Source organism: Aedes albopictus, chromosome 2, assembly GCF_035046485.1.
Source record: "Aedes albopictus strain Foshan chromosome 2, AalbF5, whole genome shotgun sequence".
NCBI classification, from domain to species: domain Eukaryota; kingdom Metazoa; phylum Arthropoda; class Insecta; order Diptera; family Culicidae; genus Aedes; species Aedes albopictus.
Genome location: NC_085137.1, coordinates 358,903,855 through 358,911,639, shown reverse-complemented (window position 1 = coordinate 358,911,639; position 7,785 = coordinate 358,903,855). Strand labels below are relative to the sequence as shown.

The following is a 7,785-nucleotide window of genomic DNA, read 5'->3' as shown; positions in this document are numbered from 1 at the left end:
CTAGGGGTGTGATAAGCAATTCAAACTGCACTTTATGTCAGTACTAAAATCGACCAGGCTTTATTGTAATCGCTAACAAAATTAATTGAGTAATTTCTTTAAAAATTTTCTGCAATTTTTGTTTTAAAATCATATCTACAAGAATTCATCCACGGGTTTCTTCGGGAATGTTTGAAAATCTCTTCAAAAATGGCACGAGCTATTTTTTTTTCTTGGAATTACTTCCAGAGTTCCTCAGAACACTCTCATGATTTTTTTAAGAATTTCTGAACAATTCTCTAGTGATCTTCTTGAAGAAATACCTGTCCCAATTTCCGAAGGAGTCTCTGAAATAATTTCTTCAAAAAAAAATTATGAAGGACTCCTGGAGAAATTTCATAGGATTTTTTCAGACGAATCCTCTGAAGAAAATCAAAAGTAATCCCTGACGGAATTTTAGAAGGAATCCATGAAAATCTTCCTAGATAAATTCTTAACGGAAATTTCTAGGATATTCGTTCAGGAAGATTTGAAGAAAACACTGAAGAATGTCCTCATAAATCACTGAAAGTATTTTTGGAGAAACCGCTGGAGGAGCTTGTGGAAAAAAAACGTTGGTTGATTTTAAGAAATCGGACGAAACAGCCTGCATGCCGTATCGTATGATAACGGCCAGCGATGCGTAAACTTTGCAGTCTCCCGTGGTATGGTAGTCCGAAGCACCTTCTTCCCCTGCAAAGATATCCTAAAGCCACCTGGAGATCACCCGACCACCAAACAGAAAACCAAATCGACCACGTTCTAATCGACGGTAAATTCTTCTCGGATATAACCAATGTCCGCACATACCGCAGTGCGAATATAGATTCGGATCACTACTTAGTCGCTGTATGCATGCGCTCAAAACTTTCGACGGTTATCACCACGCGTCGAAGTCGAACGCCGCGGCTCAACATCGAGCAGCTGCATAACGTAGAAGTGACTCAATACTACGCGCAGCAGTTAGCAGTGGCCCTACCAACGGAAGAGCAGCTTGGCGTAGCTACACTTGAAGATGGCTGGAGGGACATCCGATCCGCCTCGGCACTAGGCTTCGCGACTCCGAATCACAGAAACGACTGGCACGACGGTGAATGTGAACAGTTGAAAAACGAGAAGAATGCAGCATGGGCGAGAGTGCTGCAACACCGTACGAGAGCGAATGAGGCACGTTACAGACAGGCGCGGAACAGGCAGAACTCAGTCTTCCGGATGAAGAAGCGTCAGCAGGAAGAACGAGATCGCGAAGCGATGGAAGAGCTGTACCGCGCTATGGACTCACGAAAGTTCTACGAGAAGCTGGACCGCTCGCGCAGAGGCTTTGTGCCACAAGCCGAAATGTGCCGAGATAATCACGGGAATATTCTCACGAGCGAGCGTGAGGTGGTCGAGAGGTGGCGGCAGCATTACGATGAGCACCTCAATGGCGACGTTGCAAGTACCGAAGGTGGCGTGGTAACAGATCTAGGAGTATGTGCACTTCCGGCCCCTGACCTTCAAGAGATTGAGGAGGAGGTTGGCCGGTTGAAAAACAACAAAGCCGCTGGGGCAGATCAACTACCAAGCGAGCTTCTAAAATACGGTGGAGAAGCACTGGTGGAAACACTACACTGGGTCATTACCAAGATTTGGGAAAAGGAAGTATTACCGGAGGAATGGATGGAAGGTATCGTGTGTCCCATCTATAAAAAGGGCGACAAGTTGGATTGCGGGAACTACCGCGCGATCACACTACTGAGCGCTGCCTACAAAATACTCTCTTAAATTTTATGCCGCCGTCTATCACCGATTGCAAGAGAGTTCGTGGGGCAATATCAGGCTGGATTCATGTGTGAACGCGCTACAACGGACCAGATGTTCGCCATCCGCCAGGTGTTGCAGAAATGCCGCGAATACAACGTGCCCACACATCACTTGTTCATCGATTTCAAATCAGCGTATGATACAATCGATCGAGAACAGCTATGGCAGATTATGCACGAAAACGGATTCCCGGATAAACTGATACGATTGATCAAGGCGACGATGGATCGAGTGATGTGCGTAGTTCGAGTATCAGGGACACTCTCGAGTCCCTTCGAATCTCGCAGAGGGTTACGGCAAGGTGATGGTCTTTCGTGCTTGCTGTTCAACATTGCTTTAGAGGGTGTAATAAGAAGAGCGGGGATAAACACGAGTGGTACGATTTTCACGAAGTCCGTTCAGCTGCTTGGTTTCGCTGATGATATTGATATTATTGCTCATAAATTTGAGACGATGGCGGAAACGTACATGCGACTAAAGAGTGAAGCCAGACGAATCGGATTAGTCATTAATGTGTCGAAGACAAAGTACATGATGGCAAAGGGCTCCAGGGAAGAATCACCGCGCCCGCCACCCCGAATTTATATCGACGGTGATGAAATCGAGGCGGTTGAAGAATTCGTGTACTTGGGCTCGCTGGTGACCGCCGACAACGACACCAGCAGAGAAATTCAGAGGCGCATTGTGGCAGGAAATCGTGCTTACTTTGGACTCCGCAGAACTCTACGATCGAATAAAGTTCGCCGTAACACGAAGTTAACCATCTACAAAACGCTGATTAGACCGGTCGTCCTCTATGGGCACGAAACATGGACCCAACGTACAGAGGACCAACGCGCCCTTGGAGTTTTCAAACGGAAGGTGTTGCGTACCATCTACGGCGGTGTGCAGATGGAATACGGGACTTGGAGAAGGCGAATGAACCACGAGCTGCATCAGCAGCTGAGAGAACCAACCATCGTCCATACCGCGAAAATCGGGAGGCTACGGTGGGCGAGTCACGTCATCAGGATGTCGGATAGCAACCCGACTATAATGATTTTCGAGGGCCATCCGACAGGTACAAGAAGACGTGAAGCGCAGCGAGCTAGGTGGGTCGACCAAGTGGAGGACGATCTGCGGAACCTACGCAGAGTGCGGAACTGGAGACAAACAGCCATGGACCGAGTGGAATGGAGACGGCTACTATGTACAGTAGAGGCCACTCCGGCCTTAGCCTGATCGGTAAGGTACGGTAATGATTTTAAGACCGAATTCCTGAAATAATTTATGATTTTTTTTTTTGAAGAAACTTGTAGAAGATGTCTTAAAAAAGTCCATTAACAAACTTATTGAGGAATCTTATGAAGAATTTCCCATAGAATCTTCAGGGAAATTTCTGAATGAATCCCTCGAAGAATTTCTGAAGAGTTTTTAAAGAATTTCTGAAAAATACTTTGGAGTGTTCGCCAAAGATATCCTTGGAGCAATTTCTTGAGAAATTCTAATTCTACTATACCGGACGGGCTTGGTGGTCTAGTGGCTACCGCTTCTGATTCGTATGCAGAAGCTCATGGGTTCAATCCCTGGCCCGTCCCTTTCATCCTACTTTGTATCTTTCTATACACTTTCTCTCGCTCTCTCTCTCTCTCTCTCTCTCTCTTCTCTACATATACAACTCATGTTTATTCATATGTTCATAGCCATCGCTAGATCCAGAAACGAATTAAAAATAGTCGTTTCTCTTTCTCCCAACTTCCACTCACAGCACAGTGTATTTATAACGCCCACAAGTTATGCAACCAAAGCGTCCTGTGTCGCTTGACCTTATTCACCACACAATCTATCACGAACACTAAAAATAACCCCTATCCATGTATCGCATCACCGACCCAACGGTGACTCCCAGATCTCCCATCCTTTCCGTCTAATAAATACCCCAGTCCGTGCTGGTTGTGGGGATGCAGAGGTGATCTCGGTCTTTAGTAGCAACAACCAGCACACTCTAACATTCATTTCCCTTCCCAACTGACTATAAGGACGTGGCCGGCGCCGTTATTGATCAAGAAAGTATGAGCTGCTTAAATTGCACTTTGAGAATAAGTGGAGTGTCCCACCCCTTATTCATTTGGATCTCAGTGCAATTGCCACCAGCTCAGATCAATCACGGAGGAGCAACCATTGACATGTTTAGTCAGATTTGATTGTTTAGATCGTTTTTGATCTATTCTAATTCTACTATGCCGAATTGGTTGCTGTTGCGCTGCTGCCACCTTTCTACCCTGTCCATGAATAGAATGATGAGCGCGAGAATGTTGATGTGTAGCTCATATACCTTTTCCAGTTCGAATGCGGGTCCATTATGAGTTGCCGTTAGCCGTTATCCAAGTTTCCTGTTCCGTTAGAGGAAATGGTCAGAAGAGTCTCGGGGGGAAGAGCAACTGACGAAAAATTTCAAGTGCCGGGGCTGGGATCGAGCCCATGACCATCCACTTATCAAGTGAACGTGTAGCCACTACGCAAGGGGCCCGGCTCATGTTTGGGTTCTCAGATGTTTATTCTTCAGTCAGACAGTCACATAATATTTCACAACATTTCGAAAAGCACGCCTCTATTCCAGTGATCAGTCACGCGATGCACAAATCCCAAATAAACGGCTAGGTACGTTCTACGATTGCAGGATCGAACCCATACGGAAGAGGTGCGGGCAGCTCTGACAGAACAACAAAATCGTGGATGAATGAAATTGCAAATGCATATACCTGCTACACGTTCTCGGCTTCATGCATAGGTTCCATGACATGCAATTCGTTGAAGTGCGCCAGCAGAGGTCGGAGAGGCTGGAGAATCACTATTGAATTAAGATTTAGACACGATAGTGTCTAAAATGTGTTTCAATTTTAGTGTTCTCGCAGGCAAACAGACAGAGGTGGTGGAACTCTATCAGGCGAAGCAATATCGATGAACAACTTGCTGGGGTTTTTCTGAATACAAGTTACTACGAGTTGTGGTGTTTGCCGTTTGCCGAGGGTACAAAGTGCACATGTTTTGATAAATTTATGAAAACGCCGAGGTAAAGCACCGTAACGTATCTCCGACAAACATCGGAGTGCATGGAGCGCTTAAGGTGCGCAAAAGTTCGTATGGTTATTTAATAGAGAATTGATTGAGTTAAGTGTTTCCCAACTGGGGTGGTATGAAGGGGTAGCTGATTATTTGCTCACCTAAAATATAAGAGGCAAAAATTAAAAACTGTATTTGAGATTGAGGTTAAATCCCACAGACGAAATGCATGGGCTATGTACCGGGAGTAATTTCACTCGATAAGGTTGATTTTTACACTCAGAATATGAGCACTTATTGGTTCTTCAGCAATTTCGTTTGACCAGTTTCATATTCAACTTGATGAATTGACCGAAGAATAGCTGCTGAAAAATTGTAAATGCCGGAGCTGGGAATTACACCCATTATCATTCACTTATGAGGCGAACGTATGACCACCGCGCCATGGGTCCTGGCATCCTGTAAGGGCGAAAGTATATAATTTATGAGGTATGCTCAGTTGGGTTATCTTCCAAGTCCTAGGGGAATTATTTCTACTGATCAACTAAGTAGATTCAATGACTTCTGGGTCAATCATAGGTACTACTGGAAAAATACAAAGCGCAATGTTCAAATTCATATTATGGTACTCACAACTCATGCAATAATCCCAAAAACCATTCGCCATAAAGGATCAACTTATAGCTGTTCATTTGGTAGCTGGCATCAAGGGAGTGCTCAGACAGGCAAGGCTCAGAATTAGAGGAGCACATTTAAAGCTCCATTAAATTGCGACACAGCCAAATTGCTGTTACTTGTACCGAGAGATGGTAAACGATGGCTGTTTTAGTTCGCTGCCTGCAACGGGCAATATACCCCGTGAGTTCATTGATGACGGTGGAGGTGACTTCAACTGGGGTTTGTACCTATTAGAGTACATTAGCGAAAGTGTGTAACGACGACAACGACGACGAGGATCATTGACAGAAGAAACGAATAAATTAGGATTGTGTGTTCTTTGAACAATCATTAGATTTAGTCAGCCAACGACGGGTCGACTTCCACCCCTATATGGCGTTCAATAGCTAATTATGTGCGCTCTCGCGTCGTCGTCGAGTTGAAATGTGAACTCGCGCCCGTCAAATCATGTCCCATTCGATCGACCTTCCAAATCACCGCAGTCACGGCGCATTCAAACGTCGGTGGTCGGTGGAAAAATAATCTTTCCGACGTTCCATTGCATTGGTTTAGGTATATGTTCGTTCGCTTTTCGCATCGCAGAGCAGAGTTGAAAGTCGTGCATCCGTTTGGAGAGGAAGGGTGTACATGAAAAAAAAAATGTTTAAGAAGAAGATAGAGAATGTAGGATAATAATAAGAAGGTGAAAAATAAATAATCGAGTATAGATGATGAAAAATTAAAAAAAAAAAATAGAACGCAGAAGATAGAATGAAGAAGAACTACAGATGGTAGATAAAATAAAGACAGAAAAAAGCACAAGAAACTTGAAGCAAGAGATAGAAGAAAAAAAGGTAAAAGATATACATATATTCTATTTTCTATCTCTTTGGTTCTGACTTTTATCTTGTTAAAAATAAGATAGAAGATAGAAACTGGAAGATATTAGATATTTTAGCCCAAGGCTAGTTCATCTCGGGACCCATGCTTTACTTCCCTTCCGAAGGAAGAACTCACATTTTGCGAGTTTGTCGGGAGTGGGATTCGATCCCAGGTCCTCGGCGTGATAGTCAAGTGCTCTAACCATCACACCAGGTCCGCTCCACTGCACACAGAAGATGACATTAATTGAATGTAAAAAAAGACACTACACCGTCTTCAACCAGAGGTTGTACAGACTGAACAAGCACTAACATTAGACCACGGACAACACACATAACACCCAGTGGCCCAGTGGAGAATTTTTCGTTTGACGAAAAGTTTTCACTGACTGGAGCGGGAATTGAACCCACACTCCGAGGCATACGAAACGCCTAGATGGCTCACGCTTCTAGCCGCACGGCTACGTAGCCCACCTAATTGAATGTAAGAAAGAAAAAGTCGGAAAAAAGACATAATAAAGAACGGATTTTTTTTCAAGAATATATTATTTGATTTTTTTTATTTTTTTTTATTCCCATACCATTAGACCAGGGATAATCACACTGAGGCCAGCATGTGACTCTTAGGTAGGTTTTTTACGGCCCGTGAACTTATTTTGAAGGAAATCAGAATGTGTATGACCCTCTGATCGATTCCATAAAGGCAAACCGAAATTGCTCAAGATTTTGTTATATTTGATAACGAAATAAGATAACTACAGTATAAATAAACATCAATACTTTTCGGCAAAAGGTTATTGCAACCATAACAAATTGCAAATGATCCATAGAAAATCAAAAAGTGATCCATAAAGATTGAACATATGTTCCATGAAAATGTGCAATATTACCCATAAATAATTGAAAACGTTCCAAACTTTATAAAAAAATGTACCGGTAAAACATAAAATTTTCTCATTAAAAGTGAAATTTTGCACCAATAAATAATACTGAAATGCTCCATGATAAAATACAAATGCTCCATAGAAAAATGCAAATGCTCCATAAAAAATTAAAATTGTACCCATAGAAAATTGAATATTGCTCCATAGAAAAATTAAATTGCACCATATAAAATAGACATATGCTCCATAAGTATTATCAAACTGCACCATAGAAAATACAATTTGCTCCATAAAACATTGAAAATTCTCCATAAATTTAAACATTTGCACCACTAAAGCAATCCAATGTAAAACAATTCAGCCCTGTCGAATTAAATTATGAGAATATGCTATCTATGGAGGATTTTCAATTTTTCATGGAGCAATTAATATTTTCTATGGTGCAGTTTGATAATTATTATGGAGCATTTGTCTATTTTCTATGGTGCAATTTCAATTTT

The 7,785-nt window shown here is 42.8% G+C and overlaps 1 protein-coding gene across 8 annotated transcripts in view; it reads right to left on the bottom strand.

The window, feature by feature from the left end:
- The window catches only part of LOC109406167 (protein grainyhead), an 827,965-nt gene that overhangs the window by 693,908 nt on the left and 126,272 nt on the right, over positions 1-7,785 (bottom strand). The window lies entirely within an intron of this gene.